Source organism: Pristiophorus japonicus, unplaced genomic scaffold, assembly GCF_044704955.1.
Source record: "Pristiophorus japonicus isolate sPriJap1 unplaced genomic scaffold, sPriJap1.hap1 HAP1_SCAFFOLD_339, whole genome shotgun sequence".
NCBI classification, from domain to species: domain Eukaryota; kingdom Metazoa; phylum Chordata; class Chondrichthyes; family Pristiophoridae; genus Pristiophorus; species Pristiophorus japonicus.
This window is the reverse complement of record NW_027253205.1, coordinates 541,143-566,363: the sequence shown is the minus strand read 5'-3', so window position 1 is coordinate 566,363 and position 25,221 is coordinate 541,143.

The window sequence follows — 25,221 nt, the reverse complement described above, 5'->3', positions numbered from 1 at the left end:
GCTACAGGGGATACAGGGGATACAGGGGATACAGGGGATACAGGGGATACAGGGGATACTGGGGATACAGGGGATACAGGGGATAAAGGGGATACAGGGGATAAAGGGGATACTGGGGATACAGGGAATTCTGGGGATACAGGGGATACTGGGGATACAGGGGATACTGGGGATACAGGGGATACTGGGGATACTGAGGTTACAGGGGATACTGGGGATCCTGGGGATACTGGGGATACAGGGGATACAGGGGATACTGGTGATCCTGGGGATATAGGCGAAACAGGGGATACTGGGGATACAGGGGATACATGGGATACTGGGGATACTGGGGATACTGGGGATAGAGGGATACAGGGGATACTGGGGATACAGGGGATACTGGGGATACAGGGGATACTGGGGATACTGGGGATACAGGTGATACAGGGGATACTGGGGGTAGAGAGGATACAGGGGATACTGGGGATACATGGCATACACGGGATACAGGGGATACTGGGGATACAGGGGATACAGGGGATACTGGGGATACAGGGGATACTGGGGATACAGAGGATACAGGGGATACTGGGGATACAGGGGATAAAGGGGATACTGGGGATACAGGGGATACAGGGGATACAGGGGATACTGGGGATACAGGGGATACTGGGGATACTGGGGATACTGGGGATACTGGTGATACTGGGGATACTGGGGATACTGGGGATACTGGGGATACAGGGGATACTGGGGATACAGGGGATACTGGGGATACTGGGGATACAGGGAATACAGGGGATACTGGGGATACTGGGGATGCAGGGGATACTGTGGATACAGGGGATACTGGGGATACAGGGGATACAGGGGATACTGGGGATACTGGGGATACTGGGGATACAGGGGATACAGGGGATACAGGGGATAAAGGGGATACTGGGGATAAAGGGGATTCTGGGGATACAGGGGATACTGGGGATACAGGGGATATTGGGGATACAGGGGATACAGGGGATACAGGGGATACTGGGGATACTGGGGATACAGGGGATACAGGGGATACTGGGGAGACAGGGGATACTGGGGAGACAGGGGATACTTGGGATACAGGGGATACAGGGGTTACTGGGGATACAGGGGATACTTGGGATACAGGGGATACTGGGGATACTGGATATACTGGGGATACTGGATATACTGGGGATACTGGGGATACTGGGGATACTGGGGATACAGGGGATACTGGGGATACAGGGGATACTGGGGGTTCAGGGGATTCTGGGGATTCTGGGGATACTGGGGATACAGGGGATACAGGGGATACAGGGGATACTGGGGATACAGGGGATACAGGGGATACAGGGGATACAGTGTATACTGGGGATACAGGGGATTCTGGGGATTCTGGGGATACAGGTGATACAGGGGATACTGGGGAAACAGGAGATACTGGGGAAACAGGAGATACTGGGGAAACAGGAGATACTGGGGATACTGGGGATACAGGAGATACTGGGTATACTGGGAATACAGGGGATACTGGGGATACAGGGGATACTGGGGATACTGGGGATACTGGGGATACTGGGGATACAGGGGATACAGGGGATACAGGGGATACTGGGGCTACAGGGGATACAGGGGATACAGGGGATACTGGGGATACAGGGGATACTGGGGATACAGGGGATACTGGGGATACAGGGGATAAAGGGGACACTGGGGATACAGGGAATTCTGGGGATACAGGGGATACTGGGGATACAGGGGATACTGGGGATACTGAGGTTACAGGGGATACTGGGGATCCTGGGGATACAGGGGATACAGGGGATACAGGGGATACTGGTGATCCTGGGGATATAGGCGAAACAGGGGATACTGGGGATACAGGGGATACAGGGGATACTGGGGATACTGGGGATACTGGGGATAGAGGGATACAGGGGATACTGGGGATACAGGGGATACTGGGAATATGGGGGATACTGCGGATACAGGGGATACAGGGGATAGAGGGGATACTGGGGATACTGGGGATACTGGGGGTAGAGAGGATACAGGGGATACTGGGGATACATGGCATACACGGGATACAGGGGATACTGGGGATACAGGGGATACAGGGGATACTGGGGATACAGGGGATACTGGGGATACAGGGGATACAGGGGATACAGGGGATACTGGGGATACAGGGGATACTGGGGATACAGGGGATAAAGGGGATATTGGGGATACAGGGGATAAAGGGGATACAGGGGATACTGGGGATACTGGGGATACAGGGGATACAGGGGATACAGGGGATACAGGGGATACTGGGGAGACAGGGGATACTGGGGAGACAGGGGATACTTGGGATACAGGGGATACAGGGGATACTGGGGATACAGGGGATACAGGGGATACTGGGGATACTGGGGATACAGGGGATACAGGGGATACAGGGGATACTGGGGATACATGGGATACTGGGGGTTCAGGGGATTCTGGGGATACTGGGGATACTGGGGATACAGGGGATACAGGGGATACTGGGGATACTGGGGATACAGTGTATACTGGGGATACAGGGGATTCTGGGGATACAGGTGATACAGGGGATACTGGGGAAACAGGAGATACTGGGGATACTGGGGATACAGGAGAGACTGGGGATACAGGGTATACTGGGGATACTGGGGATACAGGGGATACAGGGGATACTGGGGATACAGGGGATACAGGGGATACAGGGTATACTGGGGATACAGGGGATACAGGGGATACAGGGGATACTGGGGATACAGGGGATACAGGGGATACTGGGGATACTGGGGATACAGGGGATACAGGGGATACTTGGGATACAGGGGATACTGGGGATACAGGGGATACTGGGGATACTGGATATACTGGGGATACTGGGGATACTGGGGATACTGGGGATACTGGGGATACAGGGGATACAGGGGATACTGGGGATACATGGGATACTGGGGGTTCAGGGGATTCTGGGGATACAGGGGATACAGGGGATACAGGGGATACTGGGGATACAGGGGATACAGGGGATACAGGGGATACAGTGTATACTGGGGATACAGGGGATTCTGGGGATACAGGTGATACAGGGGATACTGGGGAAACAGGAGATACTGGGGATACTGGGGATACAGGAGAGACTGGGGATACTGGGGATACAGGGGATACAGGGGATACTGGGGATACAGGGGATACAGGGGATACAGGGGATACAGGGGATACTGGGGCTACAGGGGATACAGGGGATACTGGGGATACAGGGGATACAGGGGATACTGGGGATACTGGGGTACTGGGGTACTGGGGATACTGGGGATACAGGGGATACTGGGGATACTGGGGATACTGGGGATAGAGGGGATACTGGGGATACAGGGGATAAAGGGGATACTGGGGATACAGGGAATTCTGGGGATACAGGGGATACTGGGGATACAGGGGATACTGGGGATACTGAGGTTACAGGCGATACTGGGGATCCTGGGGATACAGGGCATACAGGGGATACTTGTGATCCTGGGGATATAGGCGAAACAGGGGATACTGGGGATACAGGGGATACTGGGGATACTGGGGATACTGGGGATAGAGGGGATACAGGGGATACTGGGGATACAGGGGATACAGGGGATACTGGGGATACTGCGGATACAGGGGATACAGGGGATAGAGGGGATACTGGGGATACAGGTGATACAGGGGATACTGGGGATACTGGGGGTAGAGAGGATACAGGGGATACTGGGGATACAGGGCATACACGGGATACAGGGGATACTGGAGATACAGGGGATACTGGGGATACAGGGGATACAGGGGATACTGGGGATACAGGGGATACTGGGGATACAGGGGATACAGGGGATACTGGGGATACAGGGGATAAAGGGGATATTGGGGATACAGGGTATTCTGGGGCTACAGGGGATACTGGGGATACATGGAATACTGGTGATACTGGGGTTAGAGGGGATACTGGGTATACAGGGGATACTGGGGATACAGGGGATACAGTTGATACAGGGGATACTGGGGATACAGGGGATACTGGGGATACAGGGGATACTGGGGATACTGGGGATACTGGGGATACAGGAGATACTGGGGATACTGGCTATACTGGGGATACTGGGGATACAGGGGATACTGGGGATACTGGGGCTCCAGGGGATACAGGGGATACAGGGGATACTGGGGCTACAGGGGATACAGGGGATACTGGGGATACAGGGGATACTGGGGATACAGGGGATACTGGGGATACAGGGGATACAGGGGATACAGGGGATACAGGGGATACTGGGGATACTGGGGACACAGTGGATACTGGGGATACAGGGGATACTGCGGATACAGGGGATTCTGCGGATACTGGGGATACAGGGGATACTGGGGTACTGGGGATACTAGGAATACAGGGGATACTGGGGATACAGGGGATACAGGGGATACAGTGTATACTGGGGATACAGGGGATTCTGGGGATACAGGTGATACAGGGGATTCTGGGGATACAGGAGATACTGGGGATACTGGGGATACAGGAGAGACTGGGGATACTGGGTATACTGGGGATACTGGGGATACAGGGGATACTGGGGATACAGGGGCTACAGGGGATACTGGCGATACAGGGGATACAGGGGATACAGGGGATACAGGGGATACAGGGGATACTGGGGTACTGGGGATACTGGGGTACTGGGGATACTGGGGATACTGGGGATACTGGGGATACTGGGGATACTGGGGATACTGGGGATAGAGGGGATACTGGGGATAGAGGGGATACTGGGGATAGAGGGGATAAAGGGGATACTGGGGATACAGGGAATTCTGGGGATACAGGGGATACTGGGGATACAGGGGATACTGGGGATACAGGGGATACAGGGGATACAGGGGATACAGGGGATACTGGGGATACTGGATATACTGGGGATACTGGGGATACAGGGCATACAGGGGATACTGGGGATACTGGGGATACAGGGGATACAGGGGATACATGGGATACATGGGATACTGGGGGTTCAGGGGATTCTGGGGATACTGGGGATACAGGGGATACAGGGGATACAGGGGATACAGGGGATACAGGGGATACAGGGGATACAGTGTATACTGGGGATACAGGGGATTCTGGGGATACAGGTGATACAGGGGATACTGGGGAAACAGGAGATACTGGGGATACTGGGGATACTGGGGATACTGGGGATACTGGGGATACTGGGGATACAGGAGAGACTGGGGATACTGGGGATACTGGGGATACTGGGGATACTGGGGATACTGGGGATACAGGGGATACAGGGGATACAGGGGATACTGGGGATACTGGGGCTACAGGGGATACATGGGATACTGGGGATACAGGGGATACTGGGGATACTGGGGTACTGGGGATACTGGGGATACAGGGGATACTGGGGATACAGGGGATACTGGGGATACTGGGGATACTGGGGATAGAGGGGATACTGGGGATAGAGGGGATACTGGGGATACAGGGGATAAAGGGGATACTGGGGATACAGGGAATTCTGGGGATACAGGGGATACTGGGGATACTGGGGATAGAGGGGATACAGGGGATACTGGGGATACAGGGGATACTGGGGATACAGGGGATACTGGGGATACAGGGAATACTGCGGATACAGGGGATACAGGGGATAGAGGGGATACTGGGGATTCAGGTGATACAGGGGATACTGGGGGTAGAGAGGATACAGGGGATACTGGGGATACAGGGCATACACGGGATACAGGGGATACTGGAGATACAGGGGATACTGGGGATACAGGGGATACTGGGGATACAGGGGATACTGGGGATACAGGGGATAAAGGGGATATTGGGGATACAGGGTATTCTGGGGCTACAGGGGATACATGGAATACTGGTGATACTGGGGTTAGAGGGGATACTGGGTATACAGGGGATACTGGGGATACAGGGGATACAGTTGATACAGGGGATACTGGGGATACAGGGGATACTGGGGATACTGGGGATACAGGGGATACAGGGGATACAGGGGATACTGGGGATACAGCGGATACTGGGGATACTGAGGATACAGGGGATACTGGGGATACAGGGGATACTGGGGATACTGGGGATACTGGGGATACTGGGGATACTGGGAATAGAGGGGATACTGGGGATACAGGGGTTACTGGTGATACAGGGGATACTGGGGATACAAGAGATAGTGGGTATACAGGGGATACTGGGGATACAGGGGATACAGGGGATACTGGGGATAGAGGGGATACTGGGGATACAGGGGATACAGGGGATACAGGGGATACTGGGGTTACTGGGGATACTTGGGATACTGGGGATACAGGGGATACTGGGGATACTGGGGATACAGTGGATACAGGGGATACAGGGGATACAGGGGATACTGGGGATACAGGGGATACTGGGGATACAGGGGATACTGGGGATACAGGGGATACTGGGGATACTGGGGATACTGGGGATACAGGGGATACTGGGGATACTGGGGATACAGGGGATACAGGGGATACTGGGGATACTGGGGATACTGGGGATACAGGGAATACAGGGAATACAGGGGATACTGGGGATACAGTGGATACAGTGGATACAGTGGATACAGGGGATAAAGGGGATACTGGGGATACAGGGGATACTGGGGATACAGAGGATACTGGGGATACAGGGAACACAGGGGATACTGGGGATACTGTGGATACAGGGGACAAAGGGGATACTGGGGATAAAGGGGATTCTGGGGATACAGGGGATACTGGGGATACAGGGGATATTGGGGATACAGGGGATACAGGGGATACTGGGGATACTGGGGATACAGGGGATACAGGGGATACAGGGGATACTGGGGAGACAGGGGATACTTGGGATACAGGGGATACTGGGGATACTGGGGATACTGGGGATACTGGGGATACTGGGGATACTGGGGATACTGGGGATACAGGGGATACTGGGGATACAGGGGATACTGGGGATACAGGGGATACAGGGGATACTGGGGATACTGGGGATACAGGGGATACAGGGGATACTGGGGATACAGGGGATACTGGGGATACAGGGGATACTGGGGATACTGGGGATACTGGGGATACAGGGGATACAGGGTATACTGGGGATACAGGGGATTCTAGGGATACAGGTGATACAGGGGATACTGGGGATACAGGAGATACTGGGGATACTGGGGATACTGGGGATACTGGGGATACTGGGGATACTGGGGATACTGGCTATACTGGGGATACTGGGGATACAGGGGATACTGGGGATACTGGGGCTCCAGGGGATACAGGGGATACTGGGGCTACAGGGGATACAGGGGATACTGGGGATACAGGGGATACTGGGGATACTGGGGATACTGGGGATACAGGGGACACAGGGGACACAGTGGATACTGGGGATACAGGGGATTCTGCGGATACTGGGGATACAGGGAATTCTGGGGATACAAGAGATAGTGGGGATACAGGGGATACTGGGGATACAGGGGATACTGGGGACAGAGGGGATACTGGGGATACAGGGGATACAGGGGATACAGGGGTTACTGGGGTTACTGGGGATACTGGGGATACTGGGGATACTGGGGATACTGGGGATACTGGGGATACTGGGGATACTCGGGATACAGTGGCTACAGGGGATACTGGGGATACAGGGGATACTGGGGATACAGGGGATACAGGGGATACTGGGGATACTGGGGATACTGGGGGTACTGGGGATACAGGGGATACAGGGGATACTGGGGATACTGGGGATACAGGGAATACAGGGGATACAGGGGATACTGGGGATACTGTGGATACAGGGGATAAAGGGGATACTGGGGATACTGGGGATACTGGGGATACTGGGGATACTGGGGATACTGGGAATACAGAGGATACTGGGGATACAGGGAACACAGGGGATACTGGGGATACTGGGGATACTGGGGATACAGGGGATACTGGGGATACTGGGGATACAGGGGATACAGGGGATAAAGGGGATACTGGAGATAAAGGGGATTCTGGGGATACAGGGGATACTGGGGATACAGGGGATATTGGGGATACAGGGGATACAGGGGATACTGGGGATACTGGGGATACAGGGGATACTGGGGAGACTTGGGATACAGGGGATACTGGGGATACTGGGGATACTGGGGATACAGGGGATACTGGGGATACTGGGGATACAGGGGATACTGGGGATACAGGGGATACTGGGGATACTGGGGATACTGGGGATACAGGGGATACTGGGGATACAGGGGATACTGGGGGTTCACGGGATTCTGGGGATACTGGGGATACAGGGGATACAGGGGATACTGGGGATACTGGGGATACAGGGGATACAGGGTATACTGGGGATACAGGGGATTCTAGGGATACAGGTGATACAGGGGATACTGGGGATACAGGAGATACTGGGGATACTGGGGATACAGGAGATACTGGGGATACTGGCTATACTGGGGATACTGGGGATACAGGGGATACTGGGGATACTGGGGATACTGGGGCTACAGGGGATACAGGGGATACTGGGGATACAGGGGATACTGGGGATACAGGGGATACAGGGGATACAGGGGATACAGGGGATACTGGGGATACAGGGGACACAGTGGATACTGGGGATACAGGGGATACTGGGGATACAGGGGATTCTGCGGATACTGGGGATACATGGGATACTGGGGTACTGGGAATACTGGGGATACAGGGGATACTGGGGATACAGGGGATACTGGGGATAAAGGGGATACTGTGGATAAAGGGGATACTGGGGATACTGGGGATTACTGGGGATACAGGGGATAAAGGGGATAAAGGGGATAAAGGGGATACTGGGGATACAGGGAATTCTGGGGATACAGGGGTTACTGGTGATACAGGGGATACAAGAGATAGTGGGTATACAGGGGATACTGGGGATACAGGGGATACAGGGGATACTGGGGATACAGGGGATACTGGGGTTACTGGGGTTACTGGGGATACTGGGGATACAGGGGATACTGGGGATACTGGGGATACTGGGGATACTGGGGATACTGGGGATACAGGGGATACAGGGGATACAGGGGATACAGGGGATACTGGGGATACAGGGGATACTGGGGATACAGGGGATACTGGGGATACTGGGGATACTGGGGATACTGTGGATACAGGGGATAAAGGGGATACTGGGGATACTGGGAATACAGAGGATACTGGGGATACAGGGAACACAGGGGATACTGGGGATACTGTGGATACTGGGGATACAGGGGATACTGGGGATACAGGGGATAAAGGGGATACTGGGGATAAAGGGGATTCTGGGGATACAGGGGATACTGGGGATACAGGGGATATTGGGGATACAGGGGATACTGGGGAGACAGGGGATACTGGGGAGACAGGGGATACTTGGGATACAGGGGATACTGGGGATACTGGGGATACAGGGGATACTGGGGATACTGGATATACTGGGGATACTGGGGATACAGGGGATACTGGGGATACTGGGGATACAGGGGGTTCAGGGGATTCTGGGGATACTGGGGATACAGGGGATACAGGGGATACTGGGGATACTGGGGATACTGGGGATACAGGGGATACAGGGTATACTGGGGATACAGGGGATTCTAGGGATACAGGTGATACAGGGGATACTGGGGATACAGGAGATACTGGGGATACTGGGGATACAGGAGATACTGGGGATACTGGCTATACTGGGGATACTGGGGATACAGGGGATACTGGGGATACTGGGGATACTGGGGATACTGGGGATACAGGGGATACAGGGGATACTGGGGCTACAGGGGATACTGGGGATACAGGGGATACTGGGGATACTGGGGATACTGGGGATACAGGGGACACAGTGGATACTGGGGATACAGGGGATACAGGGGATACTGGGGATTCTGCGGATACTGGGGATACAGGGGATACTGGGGTACTGGGGATACTAGGAATACAGGGGATACTGGGGATACTGGGGATACTGGGGATACAGGGGATACTGTGGATAAAGGGGATACTGGGGATACTGGGGATACTGGGGTTACAGGGGTTACTGGGGATACAGGGGATAAAGGGGATACTGGGGATACAGGGAATTCTGGGGATACAGGGGATACTGGGGTTACTGGTGATACAGGGGATACTGGGGATACAAGAGATAGTGGGTATACAGGGGATACTGGGGATACAGGGGATACTGGGGATAGAGGGGATACTGGGGATACAGGGGATACTGGGGATACAGGGGATACTGGGGTTACTGGGGATACTTGGGATACTTGGGATACTGGGGATACAGGGGATACTGGGGATACTCGGGATACAGTGGATACAGGGGATACAGGGGATACAGGGGATACTGGGGATACTGGGGATACTGTGGATACAGGGGATACTGGGGATACTGGGGATACAGGGGATACTGGGGATACAGGGGATACAGGGGATACAGGGGATACTGTGGATAAAGGGGATACTGGGGATACTGGGGATACTGGGGTTACAGGGGTTACTGGGGATACAGGGGATAAAGGGGATACTGGGGATACAGGGAATTCTGGGGATACAGGGGATACTGGGGATACAGGGGATACTGGGGATACTGAGGTTACAGGGGATACTGGGGATCCTGGGGATACTGGGGATACAGGGGATACAGGGGATACAGGGGATACTGGTGATCCTGGGGATATAGGCGAAACAGGGGATACTGGGGATACAGGGGATACTGGGGATACTGGGGATACTGGGGATACTGGGGATACAAGGGATTCTGGGGATACAAGGGATTCTGGGGATACTGGGGATACTGGGGATACAGGGGATACAGGGGTACAGGGGATCCTGGGGTACAGGGGATACTGGGGATACAGGGGATACTGGGGATACTGGGGATACTGGGGATACTGGGGATACTGGGGATACTGGGGATACAGGGGATACAGGGGTTACAGGGGATACTGGGGATACTGGGGATACAGGGGATACTGCGGATACAGTGGATACTGGGGATAGAGGGGATACAGGGGATACTGGGGATACAGGGGATACAGGGGATACTGGGGATACAGGGGATACAGGGGCTACTGGGGATACAGGTGATACTGGGGATACTGGGGATACAGGGGATACAGGGGATACAGGGGATACAGGGGATACAGGGGACACAGGGGATACAGGGGATACAGGGGACACAGGGGATACAGGAGATACTGGGGATACAGGGGACGTTGGGGATACTGGGGAGACAGGGTATACTGGGGATACTGGGGATACAGGGGATACTGGGGATACAGGGGATAAAGGGGATATTGGGGATACAGGGTATTCTGGGGCTACAGGGGATACTGGGGATACAGGGCATACTGGTGATACTGGGGTTACAGGGGATACTGGGGATAAAGGAGATACTGGTTATACAGGGGATACAGGGGATACTGGGGATACAGGGGATTCTGGGGATACTGGGTATACAGGGGATACTGGGGATACAGGGGATACTGGGGATACTGGGTATACAGGGGATACTGGGGATACTGGGGATACAGGGGATACTGGGGATACAGGGGATACTGGGGATACAGGGGATACTGGGGATACTGAGGATACTGGGGATACAGGGGATTCTGGGGATACTGGGGATACAGGGGATACAGGGGATACAGGGGATACTGGGGATACAGTGGATACTGGGGATACAGGGGATACAGGGGATACAGGGGATACAGGGGATACAGGGGATACTGGGGATACTGGGGATACTGGGGATACTGGGGATACTGGGGAGACAGGGGATACAGTGGATACTGGGGATACAGGGGATACTGTGGATACAGGGGATTCTGCGGATGCTGGGTATACAGGGGATACTGGGGATACTGGGGATACTGGGAATACAGGGGATACTGGGGATACAGGTGATACTGGGGATACTGGGGATACAGGGGATTCTGGGGATACTGGGGATACTGGGGATACTGTAGATACAGGGGATACTGTAGATACAGGGGATACTGGGGATACTGGGGATACTGGGGATACTGGGGATACTGGGGATACACGGAATACACGGGATACACGGGATACACGGGATACACGGGATACACGGGATACTGGGGATACAGGGGATACTGGGGATACTGGGGATACTGGGGACACAGGGGATACTGGGGATACTGGGGACACAGGGGATACACGGGATACACGGGATACACGGGATACACGGGATACACGGGATACACGGGATACTGGGGATACAGGGGATACTGGGGATACTGGGGATACTGGGGATACTGGGGACACAGGGGATACTGGGGATACTGGGGACACAGGGGATACAGGGGATACTGGGGATACAGGGGATACTGGGGATACAGGGGATACTGGGGATACAGGGGATACTGGGGATACAGGGGATACTGGGGATACAGGGGATACTGGGGATACAGGGGATACTGGGGATACTGGGGATACTGGGGGTAGAGAGGATACAGGGGATACTGGGGATACAGGGGATACAGGGCATATAGGGGATACAGGGCATATAGGGGATACAGGGGATGCCGGGGATACTGGGGATACTGGGGATACAGGGGATACAGTGGATACTGGGGATACAGGGGATATTGGGGATTCAGGGGATTCTGGGGATAAAATGGATACAGGGGATACTGGGGATACTGGGAATACAGGGGATACTGCGGATACAGGGGATACAGGGGATACAGGGGATACTGGGGATACAGGTGATACTGGGGATACTGGGGATACAGGGGATAAAGGGGATACTGGGGATACAGTGGATTCTGGGGATACAGGGGATACAGGGGATACTGGGGATACAGGGGATACTGGGGATACAGGGGATACTGGGGATACAGGGGATACTGGGGATACAGGGGATACTGGGGATACAGGGGATACAGGGGATACTGGGGATACTGGGGATACAGGGGATAAAGGGGATACTGGGGATACAGGGGATTCTGGGGATACAGGAAATACTGGTGATATTGGGGTTACAGGGGATACTGGGGATACTGGGGATACTGGGGATACAGGGGATACTGGGGATACTGGTGATACTGGCGATACAGGGGATACTGGGGATACAGGGGCTACAGGGGATACAGGGGATACTAGGGATACAGGGGATACTAGGGATACAGGGGATACTGGGGATACTGGGTATGCTGGGGATACAGTGGATACTGGGGATAAAGGGGATACAGGGGATACAGGGGATACTGGGGATACTGGGGATACGGGGATACAGTGGATTCTGGGGATACAGGGGATACAGGGGATACTGGGGATACTGGGAATACAGGGGATACTGCGGATACAGGGGATACAGGGGATACTGGGGATACAGGGGATACTGGGGATACTGGGGATACAGGGGATACTGGGGATACTGGGGATACAGGGGATAAAGGGGATACAGGGGATAAAGGGGATACTGGGGATACAGGGGATACAGGGGATACAGGGGATACAGGGGATTCTGGGGATACAGGGGATACTGGGGATACAGGAAATACTGGTGATACTGGGGTTACAGGGGATACTGGGGATACTGGGGATACTGGGGATACAGGGGATACTGGGGATACAGGGGATACAGGGGATACTGGGGATACAGGGGATACTGGGGATACAGTGGATACTGGGGATACTGGGGGTAGAGAGGATACAGGGGATACTGAGGATACAGGGCATACACGGGATACAGGGGATACAGGGGATACTGGGGATACAGTGGATACTGGGGATAAAGGGGATATTGGGGATTCTGGGGATACAGTGGATACTGGGGATACTGGGGATACTGGGGATACAGGGGATACAGGGGATACTGGGGATACTGGGGATACTGGGGATACTGGGGATACTGGGGATACAGGGGATACTGGGGATACTGGGGATACTGGGGATAGAGTGGATACAGGGGATACTGGGGATACAGGGGATACTGGGGATACTGGGGATACTGGGAATACAGCGGATACTGCGGATACAGGGGATACAGGGGATACAGGGGATACTGGGGATACAGGTGATACAGGTGATACAGGGGATACAGGGGATACTGGGGATACAGCGGATACTGGGGATACTGGGGATACAGGGGATACTGGGGATACTGGGGATACTGGGGATACTGGGGATACTGGGGATACAGTGTATACTGGGGATCCAGGGGATTCTGGGAATACAGGTGATACAGGGGATACTGGGGAAACAGGAGATACTGGGGATACTGGGGATACAGGAGATACTGGGGATACTGGGTATACTGGGGATACTGGGGATACTGGGGATACAGGGGATACAGGGGATACAGGGGATACAGGGGATACAGGGGATACTGGGGCTACAGGGGATACAGGGGATACTGGGGATACAGGGGATACAGGGGATACTGGGGATACTGGGGTACTGGGGATACAGGGGATACTGGGGATACTGGGGATACAGGGGATACAGGGGATACTGGGGATAAAGGGGATAAAGGGGATACTGGGGATACAGGGAATTCTGGGGATACAGGGGATACTGGGGATACAGGGGATACTGGGGATACTGGGGATACTGGGGATACTGAGGTTACAGGGGATACTGGGGCTACAGGGGATACTGGGGATACTGGGGATACAGGGGATACAGGGGATACTGGGGTACTGGGGATACAGGGGATACTGGGGATACTGGGGATACAGGGGATACTGGGGATACAGGGGATAAAGGGGATACTGGGGATACAGGGAATTCTGGGGATACAGGGGATACTGGGGATACAGGGGATACTGGGGATACTGGGGATACTGGGGATACTGAGGTTACAGGGGATACTGGGGATCCTGGGGATACTGGGGATACAGGGGATACAGGGGATACAGGGGATACTGGTGATCCTGGGGATATAGGCGAAACAGGGGATACAGGGGATACTGGGGATACTGGGGATACTGGGGATAGAGGGGATACAGGGGATACTGGGGATACAGGGGATACAGGGGATACTGGGGAGACTGGGGATACTGGGGATACTGGGGATACAGGGGATACTGCGGATACAGGGGATAGAGGGGATACTGGGGATACAGGTGATACAGGGGATACTGGGGGTAGAGAGGATACAGGGGATACTGGGGATACAGGGCATACACGGGATACAGGGCATACACGGGATACAGGGGATACTGGGGATACAGGGGATACTGGGGATACAGGGGATACTGGGGATACTGGGGATACAGGGGATATTGGGGATACAGGGTATTCTGGGGCTACAGGGGATACTGGGGATACATGGAATACTGGTGATACTGGGGTTAGAGGGGATACTGGGTATACAGGGGATACTGGGTATACAGGGGATACTGGGGATACAGGGGATACAGTTGATACAGGGGATACAGTTGATACAGGGGATACTGGGGATACTGGGGATACTGGGGATACAGGGAATACAGGGGATACTGGGGATACAGGGGATACTGGGGATACTGTGGATACAGGGGATACTGGGGATACTGGGGATACAGGGGATACTGGGGATACTGGGGATACAGGGGATACTGGGGATACTGGGGATACTGAGGTTACAGGGGATACTGGGGATCCTGGGGATACTGGGGATACAGGGGATACAGGGGATACAGGGGATACTGGTGATCCTGGGGATATAGGCGAAACAGGGGATACAGGGGATACTGGGGATACTGGGGATACTGGGGATAGAGGGGATACAGGGGATACTGGGGATACAGGGGATACAGGGGATACTGGGGATACTGGGGATACTGGGGATACTGGGGATACTGGGGATACAGGGGATACTGCGGATACAGGGGATAGAGGGGATACTGGGGATACAGGTGATACTGGGGATACTGGGGGTAGAGAGGATACAGGGGATACTGGGGATACAGGGCATACACGGGATACAGGGCATACACGGGATACAGGGGATACTGGGGATACAGGGGATACTGGGGATACAGGGGATACTGGGGATACTGGGGATACAGGGGATAAAGGGGATACAGGGTATTCTGGGGCTACAGGGGATACTGGGGACACATGGAATACTGGTGATACTGGGGTTAGAGGGGATACTGGGGATACAGGGGATACAGTTGATACAGGGGATACTGTGGATACAGGGGATACTGGGGATACTGGGGATACAGGGAATACAGGGAATACAGGGAATACTGGGGATACAGGGGATACTGGGGATACTGTGGATACAGGGGATAAAGGGGATACTGGGGATACAGGGGATACTGGGGATAAAGGGGATTCTGGGGATACAGGGGATACTGGGGATACAGGGGATATTGGGGATACAGGGGATACAGGGGATACTGGGGATACTGGGGATACTGGGGATACAGGGGATACAGGGGATACAGGGGATACAGGGGATACAGGGGATACTGGGGATACTGGGGAGACAGGGGATACTGGGGATACTGGGGATACTGGGGATACTGGGGATACAGGGGATACAGGGGATACAGGGGATACTGGGGATACTGGATATACTGGGGATACTGGGGATACTGGGGATACTGGGGATACAGGGGATACTGGGGATACAGGGGATACTGGGGATACAGGGGATACTGGGGATACAGGGGATACAGGGGATACTGGGGATACAGGGGATACTGGGGATACTGGGGATAAAGGGGATACTGGGGATACTGGGGTTACAGGGGTTACAGGGGTTACTGGGGATACAGGGGATAAAGGGGATACTGGGGATACAGGGAATTCTGGGGATACTGAGGTTACAGGGGATACAGGGGATACTGGTGATCCTGGGGATATAGGCGAAACAGGGGATACTGGGGATACAGGGGATACAGGGGATACAGGGGATACAGGGGATACTGGGGATACAGGGGATACTGGGGATACTGGGGATACAGGGGATACAGGGGTTACAGGGGATACAGGGGATACAGGGGATTCTGGGGATTCTGGGGATTCTGGGGATACTGGGGATCCTGGGGATACAGGGGATACTGGGGTACAGGGGATACTGGGGTACAGGGGATACTGGGGATACAGGGGATACAGGGGATACTGGGGATACTGGGGATACTGGGGATACTGGGGATACTGGGGATACAGGGGATACTGGGGATACAGGGGATACAGGGGATACTGGGGATACTAGGGATACAGGGGATACTGGATATACAGGGGATACTGCGGATACAGTGGATACTGGGGATACTGGGGATAGAGGGGATACAGGGGATACTGGGGATACAGGTGATGCTGGGGATACTGGGAATACAGGGGATACTGCTGATACAGGGGATACAGGGGATACAGGGGCTACTGGGGATACAGGTGATACTGGGGATACAGGGGATAAAGGGGATATTGGGGATACAGGGTATTCTGGGGCTACAGGGGATACTGGGGATACAGGGCATACTGGTGATACTGGGGTTACAGGGGATACTGGGGATAAAGGGGATACTGGTTATACAGGGGATACAGGGGATACTGGGGATACTGGGTATACAGGGGATACTGGGGATACTGGGGATACAGGGGATACAGGGGATACAGGGGATACTGGGGATACTGAGGATACAGGGGATACTGGGGATACAGGGGATTCTGGGGATACTGGGGATACTGGGGATACTGGGGATACAGGGGATACAGGGGATACTGGGGATACAGGGGATACTGGGGAGACAGGGGATACAGTGGATACTGGGGATACAGGGGATACTGTGGATACAGGGGATTCTGCGGATGCTGGGTATACAGGGGATACTGGGGATACTGGGGATACTGGGAATACAGGGGATACTGGGGATACAGCGGATACTGGGGATACAGGTGATACTGGGGATACTGGGGATACAGGGGATACTGGGGATACTGGGGATACTGGGGATACTGGGGATACTGGGGATACACGGGATACTGGGGACACAGGGGATACTGGGGATACTGGGGATACAGGGGATACTGGGGATACAGGGGATACTGGGGATACAGGGGATACTGGGGATACAGGGGGTAGAGAGGATACTGGGGATACAGGGGATACAGGGCATACAGGGGATACAGGGGATAGTGGGGATACAGGGGATGCCGGGGATACTGGGGATACAGGGGATACAGGGGATACAGTGGATACTGGGGATATTGGGGATTCAGGGGATTCTGGGGATACAATGGATACAGGGGATACTGGGGATACTGGGAATACAGGGGATACTGCGGATACAGGGGATACAGGGGATACAGGGGATACAGGGGATACTGGGGATACAGGTGATACTGGGGATACTGGGGATACTGGGGATACTGGGGATACAGCGGATACTGGGGATACAGGGGATAAAGGGGATACTGGGGATACAGTGGATTCTGGGGATACAGGGGATACAGGGGATACAGGGGATATTGGGGATACAGGGGATACTGGGGATACAGGGGCTACAGGGGATACTAGGGATACAGGGGATACTGGGGATACAGCGGATACTGGGGATACTGGGGATACTGGGGATACTGGGGATACTGGGTATACTGGGGATACTGGGGATACTGGGGATACACGGGATACTGGGGACACAGGGGACACTGGGGATACTGGGGATACAGGGGATACTGGGGATACAGGGGATACTGGGGATACAGGGGATACTGGGGATACAGGGGATACTGGGGATACTGGGCATACAGGGGATACAGGGGATAGTGGGGATACAGGGGATGCCGGGGATACTGGGGATACAGGGGATACAGTGGATACTGGGGATATTGGGGATTCAGGGGATTCTGGGGATACAATGGATACAGGGGATACTGGGGATACTGGGAATACAGGGGATACTGCGGATACAGGGGATACAGGGGATACAGGGGATACAGGGGATACTGGGGATACTGGGGATACAGGTGATACTGGGGATACAGGTGATACTGGGGATACTGGGGATACTGGGGATACTGGGGATACAGCGGATACTGGGGATACAGGGGATAAAGGGGATACTGGGGATACAGTGGATTCTGGGGATACAGGGGATACAGGGGATACAGGGGATATTGGGGATACAGGGGATACTGGGGATACAGGGGCTACTAGGGATACAGGGGATACTGGGGATACAGCGGATACTGGGGATACAGGTGATACTGGGGATACTGGGGATACTGGGGATACTGGGTATACTGGGGATACTGGGGATACTGGGGATACACGGGATACTGGGGACACAGGGGACACTGGGGATACAGGGGATACAGGGGATACTGGGGATACAGGGGGTAGAGAGGATACTGGGGATACAGGGGATACAGGGCATACAGGGGATACAGGGGATAGTGGGGATACAGGGGATGCCGGGGATACTGGGGATACAGGGGATACAGTGGATACTGGGGATATTGGGGATTCAGGGGATTCTGGGGATACAATGGATACAGGGGATACTGGGGATACTGGGAATACAGGGGATACTGCGGATACAGGGGATACAGGGGATACAGGGGATACAGGGGATACAGGGGATACAGGGGATACTGGGGATACAGGGGATACTGGGGATACAGGTGATACTGGGGATACTGGGGATACTGGGGATACTGGGGATACAGCGGATACTGGGGATACAGGGGATAAAGGGGATACTGGGGATACAGTGGATTCTGGGGATACAGGGGATACAGGGGATATTGGGGATACAGGGGATACTGGGGATACAGGGGCTACAGGGGATACTAGGGATACAGGGGATACTGGGGATACTGGGGATACTGGGTATGCTGGGGATACAGGGGATACTGGGGATAAAGGGGATACTGGGGATACAGGGGATACAGGGGATACTGGGGAGACAGGGGATACAGGGGATTCTGGGGATACAGGGGATACTGGGGATACTGGGGATACTGGGAATACAGGGGATACTGCGGATACAGGGGATACTGGGGATGCGGGATACTGTCTCCCCAGTATCCCCTGTATCCCCTGTATCCGCAGTATCCCCTGTATTCCCAGTATCCCCTCTATCCCCAGTATCCCCAGTATCCCCAGTATCCCCTGTATCCCCTGTATCCCGAGTATCCCCAGTATCCCAAGTATCCCCAGTAACCCCAGTATCCCCAGTATCCCCTGTATCCCCAGTATCCCCAGTATCCCCTGTATCCCCACTATCTCTTGTATCCCCAGCACCTCCCGCAGCCCCAGCACCTCCCGCATCCCCAGCACCTCCCGCATCCCCAGCACCTCCCGCATCCCCAGCACCCTCAGCACCTCCCGCATCCCCCGCACCTCCCGCATCCCCCGCACCTCCCGCATCCCCAGCACCTCCCGCATCCCCAGCACCTCCCGCATCCCCCGCATCCCCAGCACCTCCCGCATCCCCAGCACCTCCCGCATCCCCAGCACCTCTCGCATCCCCAGCACCTCCCGCATCCCCAGCACCTCCCGCATCCCCCGCACCTCCCGCATCCCCAGCACCTCCCGCATCCCCAGCACCTCCCGCATCCCCAGCACCTCCCGCATCCCCAGCACCTCCCGCATCCCCAGCACCTCCCGCATCCCCCGCATCCCCAGCACCTCCCGCATCCCCAGCACCTCCCGCATCCCCAGCACCTCCCGCATCCCCAGCACCTCCCGCATCCCCAGCACCTCCCGCATCCCCAGCACCTCCCGCATCCCCAGCACCTCCCGCATCCCCAGCACCTCCCGCATCCCCAGCACCTCCCGCACCTCCCGCAGCTCCCGCATCCCCGGCACCTCCCGCATCCCCGGCACCTCCCGCATCCCCGGCACCTCCCGCATCCCCGGCACCTCCCGCATCCCCCGCACCTCCCGCACCTCCCGCATCCCCAGCACCTCCCGCATCCCCAGCACCTCCCGCATCCCCAGCACCTCCCGCATCCCCCGCACCTCCCGCATCCCCAGCACCTCCCGCATCCCCAGCACCTCCCGCATCCCCAGCACCTCCCGCATCCGCAGCACCTCCCGCATCCCCAGCACCTCCCGCATCCCCAGCACATCCCGCATCCCCAGCACCTCCCGCATCCCCAGCACCTCACGCATCCACAGCACCTCCCGCATCCCCAGCACCTCCCGCATCCCCAGCACCTCCCGCATCCCCCGCATCCCCAGCACCTCCCGCACCCCCAGCACCTCCCGCATCCCCAGCAACTCCCGCATCCCCAGCACCTCCCGCATCCCCCGCACCTCTCGCATCCCCAGCACCTCCCGCATCCCCAGCACCTCCCGCATCCCCAGCACCTCCCGCATCCCCAGCACCTCCCGCATCCCCAGCACCTCTCGCATCCCCAGCACCTCCCGCATCCCCAGCACCTCCCGCATCCCCAGCACCTCCCGCATCCCCAGCACCTCCCGCATCCCCAGCACCTCCCGCACCACCAGCACCTCCCGCATCCCCAGCACCTCCCGCATCCCCAGCACCTCCCGCATCGCCAGCACCTCCCGCATCCCCAGCACCTCCCGCATCCCCAGCACCTCCCGCATCCCCAGCACCTCCCGCATCCCCAGCACCTCCCGCATCCCCAGCACCTCCCGCATCCCCAGCACCTCCCGCATCCCCAGCACCTCCCGCATCCCCAGCACCTCCCGCATCCCCAGCATCTCCCGCATCCCCAGCACCTCCCGCATCCCCAGCACCTCCCGCATCCCCAGCACCTCCCGCACCTCCAGCACCTCCCGCATCCCCAGCACCTCCCGCATCCCCAGCACCTCTCGCATCCCCAGCACCTCCCGCATCCCCAGCACCTCCCGCATCCCCAGCACCTCCCGCATCCCCAGCACCTCCCGCATCCCCAGCACCTCCCGCATCCCCAGCACCTCCCGCATCCCCAGCACCTCCCGCATCCCCAGCACCTCCCGCATCCCCCGCATCCCCAGCACCTCCCGCATCCCCAGCACCTCCCGCATCCCCCGCACCTCCCGCATCCCCAGCACCTCCCGCATCCCCAGCACCTCCCGCATCCCCCGCACCTCCCGCATCCCCAGCACCTCCCGCATCCCCAGCACCTCCCGCATCCCCAGCACCTCCCGCATCCCCCGCATCCCCAGCACCTCCCGCATCCCCAGCACCTCCCGCATCCCCCGCATCCCCAGCACCTCCCGCATCCCCAGCACCTCCCGCATCCCCAGCACCTCCCGCATCCCCAGCACCTCCCGCATCCCCAGCACCTCCCGCAGCCCCAGCACCTCCCGCATCCCCCGCATCCCCAGCACCTCCCGCATCCCCCGCACCTCCCGCATCCCCAGCACCTCCCGCATCCCCAGCATCTCCCGCATCCCCCGCACCTCCCGCATCCCCAGCACCTCCCGCATCCCCCGCACCTCCCGCATCCCCAGCACCTCCCGCATCCCCAGCACCTCCCGCATCCCCAGCACCTCTCGCATCCCCAGCACCTCCCGCATCCCCCGCACCTCCCGCATCCCCAGCACCTCCCGCATCCCCCGCACCTCCCGCATCCCCAGCACCTCCCGCATCCCCAGCAGCTCTCGCATCCCCAGCACCTCTCGCATCCCCAGCACCTCCCGCATCCCCAGCACCTCCCGCAACCCCCGCACCTCCCGCATCCCCAGCACCTCCCGCATCCCCCGCATCCCCAGCACCTCCCGCATCCCCCGCACCTCCCGCATCCCCAGCACCTCCCGCATCCCCCGCACCTCCCGCATCCCCCGCATCCCCAGCACCTCCCGCATCCCCAGCACCTCCCGCATCCCCAGCACCTCCCGCATCCCCAGCACCTCCCGCATCCCCAGCACCTCCCGCATCCCCAGCACCTCCCGCATCCCCAGCACCTCCCGCATCCCCAGCACCTCCCGCATCCCCAGCACTCCCCGCATCCCCAGCACTTCCCGCATCCCCAGCACCTCCCGCATCCCCAGCACCTCCCGCATCCCCAGCACCTCCCGCATCCCCAGCACCTCCCGCATCCCCAGCACCTCCCGCATCCCCAGCACCTCCCGCATCCCGAGCACCTCCCGCACCCCCAGCACCACCCGCATACCCGCACCTCCCGCATCCCCCGCATCCCCAGCACCTCCCGCATCCCCAGCACCTCCCGCATCCCCAGCACCTCCCGCATCCCCAGCACCTCCCGCATCCCCAGCACCTCCCGCATCCCCCGCACCTCCCGCATCCCCAGCACCTCCCGCATCCCCCGGATCCCCAGCACCTCCCGCACCCCCAGCACCTCCCGCATCCCCAGCACCTCCCGCATCCCCAGCACCTCCCGCATCCCCAGCACCTCCCGCATCCCCCACACCTCCCGCATCCCCAGCACCTCCCGCATCCCCAGCACCTCCCGCATCCCCAGCACCTCCCGCATCCCCAGCACCTCCCGCATCCCCAGCACCTCCCGCATCCCCAGCACCTCCCGCATCCCCAGCACCTCCCGCTTCCCCCGCACCTCCCGCACCTCCAGCATCCCCAGCACCTCCCGCACCTCCAGCATCCCCAGCACCTCCCGGATCCCCAGCACCTCCCGCATCCCCAGCACCCCCCGCACCTCCAGCATCCCCAGCACCTCCCGCATCCCCAGCACCTCCCGCATCCCCAGCACCCCCCGCACCTCCAGCATCCCCAGCACCTCCCGCATCCCCAGCACCTCCCGCATCCCCAGCACCTCCCGCTTCCCCCGCACCTCCCGCACCTCCAGCATCCCCAGCACCTCCCGCACCTCCAGCATCCCCAGCACCTCCCGGATCCCCAGCACCTCCCGCATCCCCAGCACCTCCCGCACCTCCAGCATCCCCCGCACCTCCCGCATCCCCAGCACCTCCAGCATCCCCAGCACCTCCCGCACCTCCAGCATCCCCCGCACCTCCAGCATCCCCAGCACCTCCCGCATCCGCCGCACCTCCCGCATCCCCAGCACCTGCCGCATCCCCCGCACCTCCCGCATCCCCAGCACCTCCCGCATCCCCAGCACCTCCCGCATCCCCCGCATCCCCCGCACCTCCCGCATCCCCAGCACCTCCCGCATCCCCAGCACCTCCCGCACCTCCCGCATCCCCAGCACCTCCCGCATCCCCAGCACCTCTCGCATCCCCAGCACCTCCCGCAACCCCAGCACCTCCCGCATCCCCCGCATCCCCCGCACCTCCCGCATCCCCAGCACCTCCCGCATCCCCCGCACCTCCCGCATCCCCAGCACCTCCCGCATCCCCAGCACCTCCCGCACCTCCCGCATCCCCAGCACCTCCCGCATCCCCAGCACCTCTCGCATCCCCAGCACCTCCCGCATCCCCCGCATCCCCAGCACCTCTCGCATCCCCAGCACCTCCCGCAACCCCAGCACCTCCCGCATCCCCCGCATCCCCCGCACCTCCCGCATCCCCAGCACCTCCCGCATCCCCAGCACCTCCCGCATCCCCCGCACCTCCCGCATCCCCCGCATCCCCCGCACCTCCCGCATCCCCAGCACCTCCCGCATCCCCAGCACCTCCCGCATCCCCCGCACCTCCCGCATCCCCCGCATCCCCCGCACCTCCCGCATCCCCAGCACCTCCCGCATCCCCCGCACCTCCCGCATCCCCAGCACCTCCCGCATCCCCAGCACCTCCCGCACCCCCAGCACCTCCCGCATCCCCAGCACCTCCCGCATCCCCAGCACCTCCCGCATCCCCAGCACCTCTCGCAGCCCCAGCACCTCCCGCACCTTCCGCATCCCCAGCAGCTCCCGCATCCCCAGCACCTCCCGCATCCCCAGCAACTCCTGCATCCCCAGCACCTGCCGCATCCCCCGCAGCTCCCGCATCCCCAGCACCTCCCGCATCCCCCGCATCCCCAGCACCTCCCGCACCCCCAGCACCTCCCGCATCCCCAGCACCTCCCGCATCCCCAGCACCTCCCGCATCCCCAGCACCTCCCGCATCCCCACACCTCCCGTATCCCCCGCATCCCCAGCACCTCCCGCATCCCCAGCACCTCCCGCATCCCCAGCACCTCCCGCATCCCCAGCACCTCCCGCATCCCCAGCACCTCCCGCATCCCCAGCACCTCCCGCATCCCCAGCACCTCCGGCATCCCCAGCACCTCCCGCATCCCCAGCACCTCCCGCATCCCCTGCATCCCCAGCACCTCCCGCATCCCC